Source organism: Cupressus sempervirens, chromosome 7 (assembly GCF_028749045.1).
Source record: "Cupressus sempervirens isolate cs-2001-9-10 chromosome 7, ASM2874904v1, whole genome shotgun sequence".
In the NCBI taxonomy this organism is placed as follows: domain Eukaryota; kingdom Viridiplantae; phylum Streptophyta; class Pinopsida; order Cupressales; family Cupressaceae; genus Cupressus; species Cupressus sempervirens.
Genome location: NC_143124.1, coordinates 541089596 through 541108763, shown reverse-complemented (window position 1 = coordinate 541108763; position 19168 = coordinate 541089596). Strand labels below are relative to the sequence as shown.

The following is a 19168-nucleotide window of genomic DNA, read 5'->3' as shown; positions in this document are numbered from 1 at the left end:
TACTTACTTTATGCTATGGATGTGATGCATGTCAAATTATTTCAGTTATATGTTAAGTTATGAGATGGATGTTGGTGATATTTTTTAAGAGGAAAACGTTTTAAGTGCTAATTCACCCCCTACCCCCCCTCTCAGAATTTACTTTTACATTGTTATTTTGAACGATTGGTATCAGATCTTTTTTCTCTAGAAAGGAAAGTTTCATAGCTCTAGAGGTAAGATCTTGAAGATGGAAGTCTACAAGTTGGGAAAGACTATTGAGAATTAGAATATTGTAATATAACTTTCCCTACATCAACTCAAGGAGGCAAGTGATGAATTACAATGTTCATTAAAGAGAAGAAAGGAATTGGCTATTCAAAAAAATGACACTCAATATCAATAAGAAGACATTATTGGATTGTTTGAGGATGGAAACTCAAATCAATTTGATGCAACAGTTGTAGATCTGATGGAAAAGAATAATTCCCTTACTAAAGAAGTCAAAAATCCTAAAAATGGACAAGAAGTTCAATCAATATTGCTATGTGAGACAGCTGAAAAAAAAAAAAAGTTAAAGAAGACAAGGTCATGATTGAAGAAGACAAAAGAATACTTACTAACAAACTTGAAGAGAAGACATCATATGTGCAAAATCTTGCTAACATGCAATTGGATACAATGAACCAATTGATGCTTGAAAACCATGAACTGAATGGAAAAGACATTAATATCAAAACCCTAAAGTCATAGAATGATCTACTACAAAATGAATTAAGAGAAGAAGGAATTCATTGAAAGATTCAAAAAACCAAGTGAAGCCATTAAACACTTTGAGAAATTGATAAAATCACCAACACCTAATAATCATATTGTTGGATTGGGATATACTAATACTAAGGAAAAAGAATCATCTAAAAGTGGTGAGCAAAGGAATATCAAAGCTCTATCATCTTAAAATGGAAGCACTTCCATGTTAAGAGTGTTTAGCATTCTAAGTAAGTGGTTTGGGGTCATTTCAAGCATCTTCATTAGGTTTTTGCATAGATATGGTTGTTTCTCCCTTGTTCTACTATTCTCCCCTTTTTCCAACCCCTTTTCCACTTTCTTTTTGCATTTTTATAGCATTCTGGATTTAGATCTTGAGATGTGTGACATCAAGGTCAAGGTCAACCTTTTAGGTCAAGGTTGACCTCAAACCTAACCTAGGTCAAGGATGACCTCAACCCTGACCTAGGTCAGAGTCAACCTTGACCTTGGCCCAAGGTCCAAATTTTAAGGTTCCATGATTTTTGGATGTCGAGTTTTAGAAATAATTATTTTCCTGCTTCTAGGTCAGAGATTTTGGTCTCCAAAATGGTAAACTCTTAAATTGATTTTAATCTAGGTCCATTTCTAGGGGTTAAAGTTAATTGGTATTCAATTCTCCAATGTCAGCCTCTCTGGAAGTTTGTGCCCTAGATCACTATATAAGGAAGTGTCCTCTCATTTTATCTAACCTAACAAATAGGAAGATATCAAACAATCTATTATCTCTAGGATTAAGCAAGCATTCCATCAAGAATTTTCAAGGAAGCATCCAATCCATAGTCTCCATTCAAGTTCTCTATTGAAGATCAAAGATTGAAGCGTTCAAGGCTTTGAAGGGATTTGGTTCAAGAATTCAAGATTCATCATTCAAACCCTAGATCTATCCATCATGGTGGTGTGATCTTCCTTCAAGATCCTTTGCTCATCTTCAAGATCTATTCATTATTCTCTCAAGGTGGATTCCAAGTATACAATCATGGAGGTTTTGATTAACATTTATGGTTTTGATTTACATTATTGAGTCCAAGCTTTCATATCAACATACTTGTTTACATTTCAAATACGATTGCATATTTATTAAATTTCATAGCTTCATTGTTAGATTTACTTCTACTACTACTTGCTTGCATTCTCTATTTCAATTCCACTATTAAGGTTGATTCTAAATCAAGGTTTGACCAAGGAAAACCCCTCATCTAAACAACAAAACCATTTTTCTTGTAGGTACATATATAGGGCAGTGAATTAAAGTGCAGATTTGGATACCCTTTTCACCAAACTTGTAGGATCCGTGAACAAAAGTTTTTTCAAAGTAGTACAGGTCAAGGTCAACTTTTTGGGGTAGAATTGTGCCTTGGGATAAGATTGTGCCCCTCTATTTGGGTCAAGGTTGACCTACCCTCGGAAGGACAAATTTTTTTTTGGTTTTCTTTGTCTCAACATTTCCAGTCTAGAGTAGGTTGCATAATTCCCCAAAACTATACATAGACATCAAAAAATAGGTATTTCTAGATTAATTCCATCATAAGGTATGTATCTTATCTTTTCTAATTTCAAGTATTTCTAGATTTATATTACTTATTCAATTTCAACTTGAAATACAAATGAATAGTGGGAAATGTTAGATGCATTGTTAAAGATTCCATTTTTATCTTGTTCATTTTGGTGAACCTAACAATCTTACCCCCTCTCTTTTGTGGAATTAGATGCTCTATTATATTTTTGGTGTTAGATTTCTCTTCGTATTATCTTGTGGTTTCACCCTCACTATTCATTTTGGTGAACCCATGTATGACCAATCTTTCTTTTTGGTGTTAGATTTGCATCTTGTGTTAGATCTTGCATGTTTATAAAAATAGATTTCTTCTATACTCTTGCATTTATATTTCAAAAATACAAAAAAAAAAAAAGATGTAAAATTTCTTTAAAAATACAAAATATTTAGATTTTGAATGCTTCTAGTGTTATTTTGTGTTCAACATGTATGATTTTTGTTTTGAATACTTTGATGAGGCTTTTATTACAAACAAGGATAGATCCCTTAATGAGGTACATGGAAGTGAGGATGAAAATTGTTCAAATGATATCTCCATTGATCCTATTCCTATTTCATCTTCCTCTACAACCTCTTCAATTGATCTTTACCATAAGGTGTGTGCATGGTTACCTTCATGTTCCACTATTTACAACATTGTTGCACCTAGCATGTTATATCCTCAAAATTCTATTCAAGCTATAGAAGTCTCTAAGAAATTATTTTATGATAGTGATCAAGGTATTAACTTCTTGTGTGGTATCGAACCTTTAATTCAAGAAGTTCAAGATTTGGGATTCACTCCCCCTATCACTAGTGTGGAGCCTTCTTTCGTTCCTTTACCTAGAATTCCTTCCTACATTCCTCCTATAGTGGTTACATCTCTTTCACCTCTTCCTATGAGTGTTTCATATACATCTTTACCTCCCTCATAGCCTTCTTACCATACTATTCCTTATACCTATTCCAACCCTCTTTCAATTGTGGTTCCAAGTGTTCCTCTGATTGTGTCTTCCATTCTTGCCGCTTTCTACTCTCTTCCTAATTGTTTCCTTTCTAATCTAATTCCTAATCCTCCTAATCCCAATCCTATCCTTCTTAATTTGATTCCTAATATTAATATTTCCAATTTTCCATCTTCTATTCCCAGTTCTTCCCACACTTATGATGAGGCTCAAACTATGGGTTATGATGTAGATGTGCAAGATTTTTTTTAATTCCCTTCCCCTTCTTATCCGATCCATAATGATATTAAAGGGTAGAGAAAATAAACTTCCCCTTGGATATTTCTTCATAATGTTACTCCTCATTCTTCTATAAAATAGATCTTTTCTCCTCTTGTCTCTTCACGAGGGGGAAAAAAGTATTTCTTTTAGTTCTCTCAGATCCATTATGTTTTGTTTTGAGCTTAATTGGTTATCTTTTTCTATATCTATGGTTTTGTACTATGTTCATAATCATCCATAGATTCTATTCAAGATATCTTTTGTAAAAACATTTGTTTTGCAAAGGTATCCCTTGTCTTCTTCCTTGGGGGGCAAGGTTCTTCCTTATTTTTCTTTGTCTAGGGAACTCTTTTCCTTAGCTTAGTGGTTCTTGTTTATATTGCAATATTATTTCTTCATACTGACAAATGTTTTGACTATGGATAATATTTTTTGAGAGGTTGTTGTCCTAGGTCATTACCTCTTCTTTATGTTGAAAATTATGTTCTTTATAAAATCTTACCCTTGCTTTGGTGTTAGAGATGTTTTTTCTTATTCCAAAGATTCATTTTCCTCTTCTTTGGAGGAGGCTTGATGATTGAATATTTATTCCCGCTTGGTTCATCTTTGAAAGATGATATTTTATCTAAATGCACTCCTCTATGGTAGGGTTCTTGTTAATAATATCTCTTTATTTTAGGATCATTTTTCCATAAGTGACATATCCTTTTCACAATTATCTATGCTCTTGGATAGAGGGTTCAATACCCTTCGCTAAGAAAATAGTGTACATTTTTGTTAATGGGATATCTCCTTACATTGTGAAGTAGGTATATGCTTCCTCTTCCTTATCATGTCTAGTAGACAACCACGATAAGGAGGGGGACATATATAGGGTCTCCCTTGTACTATAGTTTTTATTTATTTATTTATTTTACATGCTAAATCTCATAAGGTAATGAAGATAAGTTGCTAAATCCTGAAGAGAGGTGTATTTTTCAATTTTCAACATGCTAAATCTTGTATCACTATGAATATGAAATGTGTGTCTCCTCAAGATTTAACAACTTATGTGCATTACCTTTGGAATTTTTTTCCCATTCCAACGATTCATTTTCTTCTTTTTTTGAGGAGGCTTGATTATTGAATCTTTGTTCCCACTTGGTTCATCTTTGAAAGATGATATTTTATCTAAATGCACTCCTCTATGGTGGGGGTCTTGTTAATAATATCTCTTTCTTTTAGGATCATTTTTCCATAAATGACATATCCTTTTCACGATTATCTATGCTCTTGGATATAGAGGTCAATACCCTTCGCCAAGAAAATAGTGTAAATTGTTGTTAATGGGATATCTCCTTACGTTGTGAAGTAGATATATGCTTCCTCTTGCTTATCAAGTCTAGTAGACAACCATGATAAGGAGGGGGACATATATAGGGTCTCCCTTGTACTATAGTTTTTATTTATTTATTTATTTTACATGCTAAATCTCATAAGCTAGTGCACATAAGTTGCTAAATCTTGAAGAGATGTGTATTTTTCAATTTTCAACATGCTAATCTTGAAACATAACACACATAAGTTGCTAAATCTAGAAGAGACACAAATTTTTTAATTTTATATATTTAAAATCTTTTGAAGGTAATGCACATAAGTTGTTAAATCCAAAGGAGACATGCATTTCATATTCATAGTGATACAAGAAGGTGGATCTATGAGTATTCCAGAAGCTCTCAAAAGATGAATTACAACATCAAGCATGTTTTATGGGTAAACTATCAAGTTTAACCACCTATTGGGCTCTCCTTTTCTCTTGGTGATTCATGGTAAGGTGGGCATCTTACTAGGCAAGGTAATCACTTTTTTTTCTTTACTTTCTTTTCACTTTCATGCTACTAGGATTGGATCATGAAGCTATGTTATTTATAGTATTTCTCTTGTCTTTCTTATGTAATCAATTTTTTTTTTTTTATAGATTTCCAAATATGATATTAGTATAGGAATCATTTCTTAGAAAGGTTTCTTTCACTAGTTGATTTGGGTTTTTTTTGTACTAACCCTTCTTTTTGTGTCTTTTAGCTATGTTTTTGTTTTTCTTTGTTTTTACACCCTTGTGCATGTATGTTGAGTTAGAATCCTTAGCCTAGGGGCTTGTGTCCTTAGCTAAGCATTATTTTATCTCATTTTGAATCCACTTGGATCTCTTCTTTCTTCTCCTTTACTAGAGTTTGCATTGAATCCATACTCTTGTTAAACTGGGGGCTTAATGTATCATCTTAAAATAGAAGCACTTCCATGCTAAGAGCATTTAGCCCTCTAAGTAAGTGGTATGGAGTCATGTCAAGCATCTTGATTATGTCTTTGCATGGAATTGGTTTTCCCCCTCTATTCTACTTTTCTCCCCCTATTTGCAACCCCTTTTCCACTTTCTTTCTGCATTTTTATAGCATTCTAGACTAAGATCCTAAGATGTGTGACCTCGGGGTCAAGGTCAACCTTTAGGTCAAGGTTGACCTTGACCCTGTCCTAGGTCAAGGATGACATCAACCCTAACCTAGGTCAGCATTGATATCAACCCTAACCTAGGTCAGAATTGATCTCAACCCTAACCCAAGGTCCAAATTTCAAGGTTCCATGATTTTTGGATGTCGAGTTTCAAAAAGAATTGTTTTCCCACTTTCGAGTTGACTATTTTGGTCTTTGAAATGTTAAACTCTTAAATTGCATTTAATCTAGGTCCATTTCTAGGGGTTAAGGTTAATTTAGATTTAATTCTCCAATGTTAGCCTCTCTAGAAGTGTGTGCCCTAGATCACTATATAAGGAAGCCTCCTCCTCTCATTTTCTTTGACCTAGTGAATGGGAAGATATCAGACAATCCATTATCTCTATGATCAAGAAAGCATTCCATCAAGAATTTTTAAGGAAGCATCCAATCCATTGTCTCCATTCAAGTTCTCCATTGAAGATCAAGGATTCAAGAATTTAAGCCTTTGAAGGGTTTGGTTCATTCAAACCCTAGATCTATCCATCATGGTGGTGTGATCTTCCTTCAAAATCCTTTGTTCATCTTCAAGATTCATTCATTATTCTCTCAAGGTGGATTTCAAGCATACAATCATGGAGGTTTTGATTTACATTATTGAGTCCAAGCTTTCATATCAACATACTTGTTTACATTTCAAATACAATTGCATATTTATTGAATATCATATCTTCATTGTTATATTTACTTCTACTACTTGCTAGCATTCTTTGTTTCAATTCCATTATAAAGGTTGATTCTAAACTAGGGTTTGACCAAGGTAAACCTATCATCCAAACAAAAAAACCATTTTTCTTGTAGGTACAAGTACAAAACAGAAAATTAGAGTACAGATTTGGATTCCCTTTTCATTGAACTTGCAAGATCCATAAGCAACATTTTCATTAGAGCAGTGTAGGTCAAGGTTGACTTTATGGGGTACAACTGTGCCCCAAGGTAAGATTTTTCCCTTCTATCTAGGTCAATATCAACCTAATCTCGGAAGGACAAAAGTGTTATGGGTTTTCTCCACCTCGACATTTCCAATCTAGAATAGGTTGCAGAATTCCCTGAAACTGTACACAAACATTAGAAAATAGGTATTTCCATATTAATTCCATCATAAGGTATGTATCTTATCTTGTCTAATTTCAAGAATTTCCAAATTTAAATTACTTATTCAATTTCAACTTAAAGTACAAATGAATAGTGTGAAATGTTAGATGCATTGTTAAAGCTTCCATTTGTATCCTATTCAAAAGGTAAGAACTACAAACCTACTTGCCATAATTGTGGAAAATTGGGTCATATGGCAATTGTTTGCAGGAGAAAAACTATCAACACATAGAGCTTTTTTAAAGCCACAACGCCCTTTCCAGGGCCCCATAGTGCCTTTTTTGGTCCACAAAACCTTTTTCAAGCCTAAGTGCCCTTTTTGAGCCCCATAGTGCCTTTTTCAATTCCAAGCACCCTTTTTGGGCCCCATAGCACCTTTTTAGGCCCAAAGTGCCCTTTTTGGGCCCCATAATGCCTTTTTAGGCCCTCCAATGCCTTTTTCAAGGTCATAGTGCCTTTTTTAGGCCCTCAAGCAACTTTTTAGGCCCACCAATGCCTTTTTCAAGGCCATAATGCCCTTTTTGAGCCCTATAGCATCTTTCTAGCCTTCAAACACCCTTTTCAAGCACACACATTTTTTTTGCCTAACCCACTTGCCTTTTTAGGTCCTCAATTACTTTTTTGGATTATTTCACACCTTTTAAAGCCACAATTACCTTCTTTACTAGCCCCAAGAATGTTCGTCTTGGCCCACACCTAGAGAACAATCATTATTTCCCTATTTGGCATGAGAGGACTATTCATCTTGATCTCAACTCTAACTTGTTTGAAAAGGCTATCAGTATACACAAAATTTCTCAAATCAAATTCTACTTGTAATTCATGAGTTAGCACTTCCTTCTTTTTCAACCTAGTACAATTTAGCCTTCTAAATGTCACACAAGTTTGCACATATTTTTCATTCAAATCCCACTTCAAATTCTTTTTTTGGCATTCAAATCAACTATTGGAAATAATAGGTTATGACACATACGTGAAGATCAATATTCCTCTAGATGTCCCTCATTTACACATTTTGTCAATTTTGGAAACTTTCCATCAAGTTCTTACAAAAACACCAAAAACATTCAAAATAGAAAATAAATATATGAAAAAAATCCACAACAACCAACTGTTAGAGTAATTATTTTGTTATACTTATCAATTAGATCAGCTTGATTTAGTTAATTAAGTGGTTTTAGCTTACTCTTAGGTGCATATAATTAATATTTTATATTAATTATATTGTGCAAACCTAGTTTTTCTTTCCTTTAGGATTTTGTTCAGCTTTAAGGTTGAACTTTTGTACTTTTCATTTTCGTGACTTGGAATACATTTTTGCTCTCATATTGTTCAGAATTTCCAAGCTCTACTTTTTTCATTTGTTGGTTTCTCTTCATTGCAGGATATTTGTATGCAAGTGTTCTTAGGGATCTATGAAGTTGGTTTTCTCAACTTCTACATGGTATTAGATGATGAATGTATTTTTTTGATACTTTCAAAGCTGCGAGGACAATATCAAATTTTCTCTTCCACTTTCTACTCCACTATGGATGCCTTGGGTAATAGATATCAGATGTCTTCTTTTGAGATATTTTGTGATAGGTTAACTCATGAGTAGTCCAAGCTCACTCAGATGGATTCACTTATAGGTTCACCATCATAGACATTACTTGCTAAGGATACACAAGAGCAGAAGCTGAAGTAGATATTTGATTCCTCTTCTTAGCACTCTATTGGTCCATCCTCTTCTTCTAAGAAGAAGGAGAAAAAGAAGACTAAGACTCCTTCCTATTCCTATTGTCAGAAAGGGGCTCATGATGAGGCACATTTTTTTCACAAGAGATTTGATGGCTATGAGAAACATATTGCAGATTTGCAAGCTCTTCTTCAAAAGAGCTCTATTGCATCCCCATCCTCTTCTACCTCAAATGGGTCTTCCTTTTAGTCTTCTTCCACCTCTTCGACATCTTCATCAGATTTTGGATAAGGACATGCATTATGAGCTTCCATTGAATCCTCTTCCTAGGTCCATTGGATACTAGATTCAGGTGTTTCTCACCATATGGCATCCTCTCAAGGGGTCTTCTACTCTATTGAGGCTTCTCACATTCCTCATATTCTCATGGGGAATAACACTACTCTAATAGTCTGTGGGAAAGGTTCAATTCACATTGAGGATGGCACATTCACTGATGTATTGTATGTTCCATCTCTCTCTGCAAACCTTCTCTCAATGTATCAGATTACACATAGTGGATTAGGGAAGATAGTTGAGTTCACTACAGATTCAGTCTACATTCAGGTAAGTGCAACAAGAGGCCTTAGTGCTACAGGGATAGTTGATCATATCACCCATCTCTACACCTTCTCGCACTTTGGTCCACCATCACCATTATCAGAGCATACTTCTACTCTTCCACAAGAGCATCATGTGGTGCAATCAGGACACCTAAACTTTTGTATTGTTCCTAAGATCAGCACACCACATCTCGTTGAAGTCTTTTCTTCTTTAGCTCTACCAAACAATCCAACTCCTCTCATTGAGCCTTCAGGAGCACTTATTGTAGATTCTACAGAGGATGTTCATCTCCTTTTTCATGATAGTGTCAATACACCTACATTGGGGATTGCTTTTCAGGATCCTTATGTGTAATCGTTTGAGCATCAGTTAGGCCTTCCTGTCATTCAATGGTTTCCTTGTTTTGTGCCCTTTTTTCTTCTACATTGGAGTTCCATTGGTTTGTTCATTTCTACAGGAGCTTCATCATTCAAGGGGGGCTTTGGTGTCTCATCTCTCTCTCATGGGGGGGGGTGTGATTGTTTATGGTTTTGAGAGAGTCCCTTGAGCCATTTTCTTTCTATTGTTTTTTCATCTCTTTTTGAAGAGGGGTTTTTCCCACTGGGCTTTCTCCCCTTTATCTCTGGTTTATAGAGATTTCCTTGTATTGGGTACTTGATTAGGCCTTGTTGTTCAGACCCATTTTCCTACTTACATAGATTTGCTAGGTTAGCTTCCTCTTGAGCTTCGCTTAAGGGGGGATGTTAGAGTAATTATTTTGTTACACTTATTAATTAGATCATCTTGATTTAGTAATTAAGTGGTTTATTACTCTAGTTACTTAAGCTTACTCTTAGGTGCATATAATTAATATTTTATATTAATTATATTGCACAAATCTAATTTTTCTTTCCTTTAGGGTTTTGTTCACCTTTAAGGTTGAAATTTTGTACTTTTCATTTTCATAACTTAGAATACATTTTGCTCTCATATTGTTGAGAATTTCCAAGCTCTACTTTTTCTATTTTCTGGTTTCTCTTCATTGAAGGATACTTGCATGCAAGTGTTCTTGGGGATCTGTGAAGTTGGTTTTCTCAACTTCTACACCAACAAAAATACCAAAAAAAAAAAAATTACCAAAAATGACAAAAACATCCAAAACAACCACAAAAATACCAAAAACATTTTTGAGACTCCCAAAAATACCAAAAAAATCACAAACTCCCTAAAATACCAAAAACTTTCAACATTATGTCCAACAGAGATGCCTACAATTATATTCTCGTTGGGACATTGTACATAGATGCACAAAGCACACAAGCTACCCTTTTGTTTTCAATAAAAAACTTTTTTCTTTATCATGTGGGCAATGATACAATTACAACTAGCACATAATCCTAGTAGGATACTCATTATAGCCTTCCTCATGGGGTGGCATGGTGGGACTCTCAACTAGGGGCATTTTCCTAGTGTCATCCTAGAAGATGAAGCTCCTAGTGTCGATCCTCATCGCACCCAAACAATATACATTGGTATCAAGAATTTCCCACTATGAAAATGAGCATTCAACAATTGAGTAAATTTCTTATCCACAAATTGGGTCTCTTGTCATCATTCCAATAGGATTTCTTGATAATATAGCCCCATGTAATATGTGGCTTCTCGATGTACTTTCATAGTCTTTTGCATATCCACAAACACATTATCCAGCAGTTTATTTACATATAATGTGATAATTCCCCTTTGGGCTACATCACACTCATGTTTCATCTATTTGACCACCATCTTCTAGTGCTCCACATCATCTTTATAAATCCTCACCAAGTTATTGCTAATATTGCCTCACCTTTGCCTCACTCATTGCCAACTGGTCTTGTAGCTACAATGAGACCATGTTCATTTTTTACCCCACATTCTTAAAAGATGTCAACTGCACTTGCAATAGCACCAGCTGATTTTGCACACTCTCCAAACTTTCTTGCACCATTCTTAGAGCATCCTAAAATCTTTGTGCCCATGCTCACTCATCTTGAACCCCCACCTCATTTCCTTCTACTCATGATCTTTCTACCCACAACTCTAATTCCAAAGCTTGCACTCTAGCTTATTGTTCATTCAACACCACTTTGAGACATTTGCACCCCATCCTCACATGCTTTATCCATCAATCCCATCAAAAAAGTGACTTCTTTTTTCTCATTCTCTACCTAGACTCTCTCTCTATAGCTAGTGCTTTCTGCAGCTCCTCCACTTTATGTTTTGATTGTGCCAAACCCTCAAGCTTCAATTGTGGCTCAGCCACACCCAATGATCCCATCTCCTCACTCATTGACCTTTTTATAGGGATCTTGAGGCTAATCAATTGACTTCTTGTAGTATTCACCTTGCCCTTACTAACATCCTCAGTTGTTTTCTATACTTTTCATGTGGTCTACCTAGGAGAGTCCATCTCCCCCACACTCATGGATGATTCTTGACCACTTTTTATCACCCCTAGTGGGCTATCTTCTACCTACATCATGGAATCAATACCTAGCTCCTCCTATAATGTGTGTTGTGTTGCACTACCTGATAACATTAAAAAAGATGACAAGGGAGTTTCTTCCACCCTGACCTCTAAGCCCTTAAGATGTACCTATGTTGGCTCCATTTGACTCAACTCTTCATGCTCATGGCTTGTTCCCTAGAGCTCAAGCTTATTCACTAGTTCCCTTGACGTATGTCGAGCCTTCTTTTCCCTCTGCCCTTTCCTCACCCATTCTCCATGACTGAAATCCCCAATCTCAACTTCCTATTGTGATTGGTTTGGTGATCCCACCATGCTAATAGCCTTATGCTCACTTCACCTCTCCAATGATTAAATCTAACACAATTACAATAATTCTTCCTTCATTATGCTTTATTTCACATGCTTGTGCTCATCTATTTATGTTCATCACTCAATGGGAATTACACTTTTTCTACCTTACCATACATTCATTCTACCCAACCTATCACACCAATACTAGGTACACTTGCCATTCAACTCTGACATTATTGTGTCATAATGCAGTTACTCACCCACCACTTACACACATCTTCCAATGCATCTACCACGAGCCCCACTATAAAATTGACACTATTACACTTCATGGCTCATTATGAGAATCACACAATGGCTTTAATCTATATAGATCAAATAAAAATGACATTTTTGCACATAAATACTAGCATAATGATCTGCAAATATTGGCTTTTTCACTATCATGTATATCTGGTACCTTAATGATGTACTTGACTAGAGGGGTCAAGATGAAACCATGACATTTTATTTGCCTTCTACTTTCATTGTTTGGATCCAATGATCCTCTGATTGTTTGTATTATTGGTGTCCACCTATAAGTTCCTCCTTCTGATTGGAAGGCCATGTGTACCTCAACTAGTTTTACATAAATTCTTAGGTGAAGTCTCTTATATGATATTTGCATATATGGGCGTGTACCAAGATTATCTCTATGTTTTTTTTTTACTGTCGTGGGCTTCTGTTAATGGTTACCATACTTTCCATGTACAATATTCTTCTTCTTTTTTGCAATGATCAAAATGTTAAATATTCATGTATTCATATTACCATAGCTGAGCTAGTGGTAATTGCACTATATCCCTTTTTAGGTGCTCAATGATGATATTTAATATGCATCTCTTTACAAAATATGACAATTAGCTACATCCATGTAGATTGCATTTCATATGGGATCACTTAAAACAATGGTTAGCAAACAAATGGGGAATATTACTCAAAATCATTCAAAGGATTGGTAGCACAATTGAGAAATGGTAGCAAATAAATGACAACAACAACACCATCACAACAATTTTTCTTTGCTTAAGTATTGTGGACTTTTTTTTTCATTGACACATCATCACATTTAATCACACTTTATTACATTATTATCTCACATTATTCATGCCTTTAAGTTCATTACATTGTTCCAAGCATCATTTTGTGACTTTTGAATCTCAAAATTTTGGGTTACAATTTCCTCCCATCAACATCATTTTTCATCATTCATGTTCACATTTTCACAAGTTGTTTCCACTTTCATTATCCTTACATATCATTACAATTAGTCACATTTCACTCACCCATTACTTCACAATAATCATTATTTTATCATCAGTGCCTCGTGAACTCTTTGTGTCATTTGTATCTCAAACATTCGAGTTGCACTTTCATCTCATTATAATCATTTTTTACCACCTCGTACATCATTTCATATCATTTCAATCATCTCATTTCCATTTCATCTCCTTAAATAATTTTATTTTCATTTCCTTGTCTCATTTTCATATCATTTTGATTTCATCCTATTAACTCATTTTCATCCCACTTTCATTCCATTATATTCATCATTCCATTTTCTTTTCATTAACCCATTTCATCTCATTACCATTGCACTTCCTTAAATCATTTCATTTTCATTTCCTTATCTCATTTTTATATCACTTTCATATTATTTTCATTTCATCCTATTAACTCATTTTCATCCCATTTTCATTCCACTATATTCATCATTTCATTTTCTTTTCATTAAGCCATGTCATCTCATTTCCATTTAACTTCTCTCAATGATTTCATTATTTCATTTTCATTTCATCCTATTAACTCGCTCTCATCCCATTTCATGTCATCATATTACTCATTTCATGCATTAAACCATTTCATTTTCTTTCCATTAACTCATTTTCATTTCATCATACTACTCATTTCACTTCTTTAAATCATTTCATATCATTTTCATTTTATCACATCATTTCATTACATTCATGTTTTATTATTCAATTTTCATTTGAATCCATTTCATGTCATCATATTCAATCATTTCCTTCCATTACAAATTAATTTCATCATATTAAACCATTTCATTTTCTTTTCATTAACTCATTTTTATCTCATTTTCATTCCATCATATTACTCATTTCATTTTTTTAAATCATTTCATCTCATTTTTATTTTATCACATCATTTCATTTCATTATATTCATGTTTTGTTATTCAATTTTTATTTTAACTCATTTTCATGTCATCATATTGAATCATTTCCTTCCATTACATCTTCATTTCATCATATTAAATCATTTCGTCATTTCCTTTCACATTCCTTTCATTTTCTTTTCATTAACTCATTTTCATCTCATTTTCATTCCATATTAGTACTCATTTCATTTCTTTAAATTATTCCATCCCATTTTCATTTTATCACATCATTATATTAAATTCAATTTCATTTTATCACATTCATATTTTATTAATAACTATCCATTATTCTATTTTTATCTAATTAAACCACCCATTTCCATATGACACTATTAAATTTTCCTTGATTCCATTATCATATTTCATTTGTCCATATTCTTTTATTTAATTTCATACATTCACCCATTTCATTCTTTCTGTTATCCATTTATCTACTATATTTTACTTCTCTACACTAAGCATCTATTCGTCTACACATCAAATTCATTAGACATCCACAAACAAGAACATCATAAATACAAAAAAGCATATGGATATCACATTGAACATCCATCACATTTTTTTATACCACCATAAAGCATATAAAATCCATGATACAAAGACACAAAAGTCCAACATTACATAAATGTGAAAAACTTGAACTAAATTCTCATATATCAAAGGGTTACCCTCACTACATCTATGATACATTTGATAATCAATAGATACAACAAAAAACATGATATAAAGGCTCTTCCCAATGTCTCACCACTTGGGCCACCTACACCATCTATATGAGTTTGATCAGGAGGTGTTTGATCATTAGGGGTGCTCATCCCATCTCATTGAGGCTGATTTGATGCACCTATACCATGCATACTTGCACTAGTACATTTGACCCCATTTTTAGTCCAAATTTTTTGACCATCTATTAAAATGGGGGCAAATTGGTCAGAATAGGCAAGGAAAAATGTCTTTTTTTTTAAATCCATGCCCGTGTTAGTCAAAATTTTGACCAACACAGGCATAACATGTTAAAATAAAAAAGGGGCAAGTTAAGGTTCATTGTTATGAGCACACACGGGAGCTACACAAGCATTTCATTTGGAGCACGGGAGCTACATAGGGCAAGAAGATCAGAGCGAGTCAAAGAATATTTTAGAGTATTTGGAGATGTTGTGGAAGTAGTGATTATGAAGGACAAAATAACAAGGTGAGCTCAGGGTTTTGGCTTTGTGGTTTTTGTAGATCCATCTATTGTGGATAGGCTTGTGTTGGAAAAACACATGATTGATGGCTGAATGGTAAGATCTTTGTGTAGTCTATAAGAGAGGTCTAGAAGAGAGAGTGTTGTCAAATTAGGACTTGTTAGTTTTTTTTTTTCATTTCAAATATTATTTAGGTGGAAGCAAAAAAGTAGTCCCCAAAGATGAGCAGCATGGCATGACTAGGAGCAACAATGGAAGCCATGTGGTAGCCAGTCAAAGTAGGACAAATAAGATATTTGTTGGTGGCTTAGCACCTTTTGTTGCTGAGAATGAGTTCAAAAACTATTTTCAACAATTTGGTATAGTTACCAATGTGGTTGTAATGTATGATTACAGTACTTAGAGACCTCGAGGATTTGACTTCAACACTTATGACTCGAAAGATGCTATAGAGGTTGTTGTGCAAAAGCCCTTTCATGAGTTCAATGGAAAGATGGTAGAGGTCAAATGGTTGATCCCCAAGGAACAATCTACTAGGAATGCCAGGTATACTTCAGGAGGAGTTTGAGGAGGAAATTTTGGATATGGCTTCAATTCAAGTGTGGCAAGACCCTATGGGCCTAGAATGAATACTAAGCATGTTGTTGCTTTAGGAGGCAGAGGTGGGTTCACTTCATATGGACCTACTGGAAGTGGATACAATGTACCTGGGGCTGGCTATGGAAATGGTGTAGGATATGGACCTACAATGAATGGAGGCAACTATGCTAGTTCTTCTTTTTGAACCAACCCAACCTATTCTACTAGCATAGTTGGCACTTATAGAGGAGCTCCCATTGGCCATGGCAATCTAGCATCCAAAGCTTATAAAAACAATCTAGCTCCAATGAGAAATATGTGGGGTAATGGAACTATACAATATGTTGGATGAAATGGGAGCATAAGTGGTTATGGTAGAGGTGTAACATGGGGCTTAGGTCAAGGTAGTAATAACCAGGAAAATGGAAGTGTTGTTGGGTATGCAAGTGGCTATGGAAGCTCTAAAAATATCTATGGCTCAAGTGCCAGTGCTTATCCAATACAAAATAATTTGTATGGAACTGAAGTGGCAACATATAGCTCAACAACAGGGGCCTATAGAGGTACATACACTGATAGTTACAGCAACTCTAGTTATGGAGACTTGGCTTGGAGATCAAAACCATCTGACCCTATTGGAGCACATTTAGTAGGCTATGGGCTAAGCACAATCAAAGATGGCTTGCATAAATAAACCCTAGAAACTTACATTTAGGCTATTGAGATAAACTTTTTGATGGATATAGAGGTGAGACAATCAATACGATTCAGAAATACTTTCTATTTTCTTTTGCAATGCTATTTTTCAGAGGCAAGTTTTTTTCAGGTCTTTTTCATGGACCAATTAGGATTAGTCTTAGCTTCATGCTTATTCATACTTTTTTTCAAATCTTTTGTTGTTTTCTTGAGGAAAAAATGTTAAAATTTTTGTGAAAATCTATTATATTTTTCATTTTTAAAAATTTGATCAACACTATATTTTGTATAGAGAATAGTCGCATCCCATTTTTATATGGAAAATAGCCACATCCCATTGTAATATGAAATGCCTATACATATACTATATTAAGTGCTAATTAGAGTAAGATTACATCTATGCTTGCAAATTTCATGCTTGCTTGTCTATTTTTGTAGTTGAGAGGACAGAACGGTCTCTCTAATCTTTTGAAGCTAAGGCGATCTAGTTGATACTACAATTATTTGGAGTTTTTTTGCAGCTGAGATACACTAAATATATCACTGATGTAATATTTGTGGTTTGTGTATTTTATCACTTTAGATAGTACAATCCAATGCATACACTAATCAAGGAATGGAAACTTCTGTGTGAAATTAATTACAAGTATTTTGGTTTGGGTCATGTTTTGGATCTTAGTTCTAACTGACGTTATAGTCAGATTTAATGATCAAGTTAGGCTTTAGATATTCAATCACATTATGAGTGGCTTGGTTTGTGTCTCAACATGCAACCTAAACTGTATATATGATTCAATTAGGTATATTCTCTAGTTTTGTATTGGTATCTGCAACTTCTGTAATGGAAGTTGTATTAAATATTGGTCCAAACAAGCTTCTAGTTGTATCTTTTTAATTCCTCTTTCAATTTTATTTTGAAGTGTCCATGATAGACTCATGGGTAGAATAGAATCTTATTGAATCTCTTATGCTTGAGATGATCAAGTGATTGATATTGTTTTCAATTATTCTTGTGTCATATTATGTAGAGCAACACACAGGATGGACATTAATCACAGAGATAATGTGTCAAGGATTATATCCTGTTTTAAGGATGTCCACTAAGAATTTGAATGTGATGCTGAATGAAACACAAGAATTTTGGTTTTGAATAAATCAAATTACAAATTTTATAATTATGTTTGTTAAATTTTAGCTTTCCTTTTAACAATATATCTACATTTTATGTTGGTACTTTTTTACAATTTTTAGTATGGCACACTAGCGAAATCTGTAAAATGCATTATTTGGGTTATTATTTTTCACTGTAAGGAAGTGTTGTTGAGATCATTGCAAAGGGAGCAATGGTCACTATCTACCAAGTCTTGGTGAGATCAGTACTAATAGGATTTGCATGCTCAATTCTCCGTTGCTATGCCTTTTGGTTTGGTCAATACTCTACAGTATAAAAGTGAAACTACTTAAGTATGAGCCTTGAGGCTTTTTCAATTCACCTCTTTTTTTTTACAATCCCCATTGTCTTATTGGTTACTAACTATATATATTTTATCAATAAAAGGCTGAAGTCAAATTATTATTATTATGTGTTGTGATCAATTCTCATATAAGATGCTCACAATTTATCATTGTGGTGTAGGCTCTTGCCTTATATATAATGTATTCTTATTTATTAGGAATGCATAACAATATAAATATCCATAACTTTTTAAATTCAATTTGAGATTAAAATACAACATTATTTACCATGGTTTCTCATTAGTTCTTAACTCGCTTTAATTATGTTATTTTTTATGTATGATAAGCATGCAATTGACACATTTTCTCCTAAAAGTGGGAACAGTGCCTAAACTTTGCCTTTGCTTATCTTTATTTGCACTTTCTTCAAAGTAGTCCCGAGCCTTGTATTCTTCTATTTACCATCTTGGGTCAGATCTATGATTATATAAAATAATAATAGAGGAGATATTCTTGAACATGACTATGGTCGTCAATTTGAAATATTTGTTACATACACCAGTAAGCTAACCATTAATCTTACAAAAAGGTCAATTTTTACATGCAATACTGATGAGGCTGCCATATCAACCGCCTGGCCATTCTATCAAATTATTCTCTTCCTAGTAAATCCATCTACCATGTAGAAGAATCAATTTGGTTAGCAGGTTCAATTGATGAGGATTCTCACTACTGGAGTAAAATAAAACTCTAGGTATAAAGTTGATCCTTTAAACACATTGCTCAAAGTTTTGAATATCTCAA

General features: G+C 34.2%; 1 pseudogene; it reads left to right on the top strand.

The window, feature by feature from the left end:
* Positions 1-15496: 15496 nt before the first annotated feature.
* On the top strand, positions 15497-16907 carry LOC149547901 (heterogeneous nuclear ribonucleoprotein 1-like; annotated as a pseudogene).
* Positions 16908-19168: the final 2261 nt, after the last annotated feature.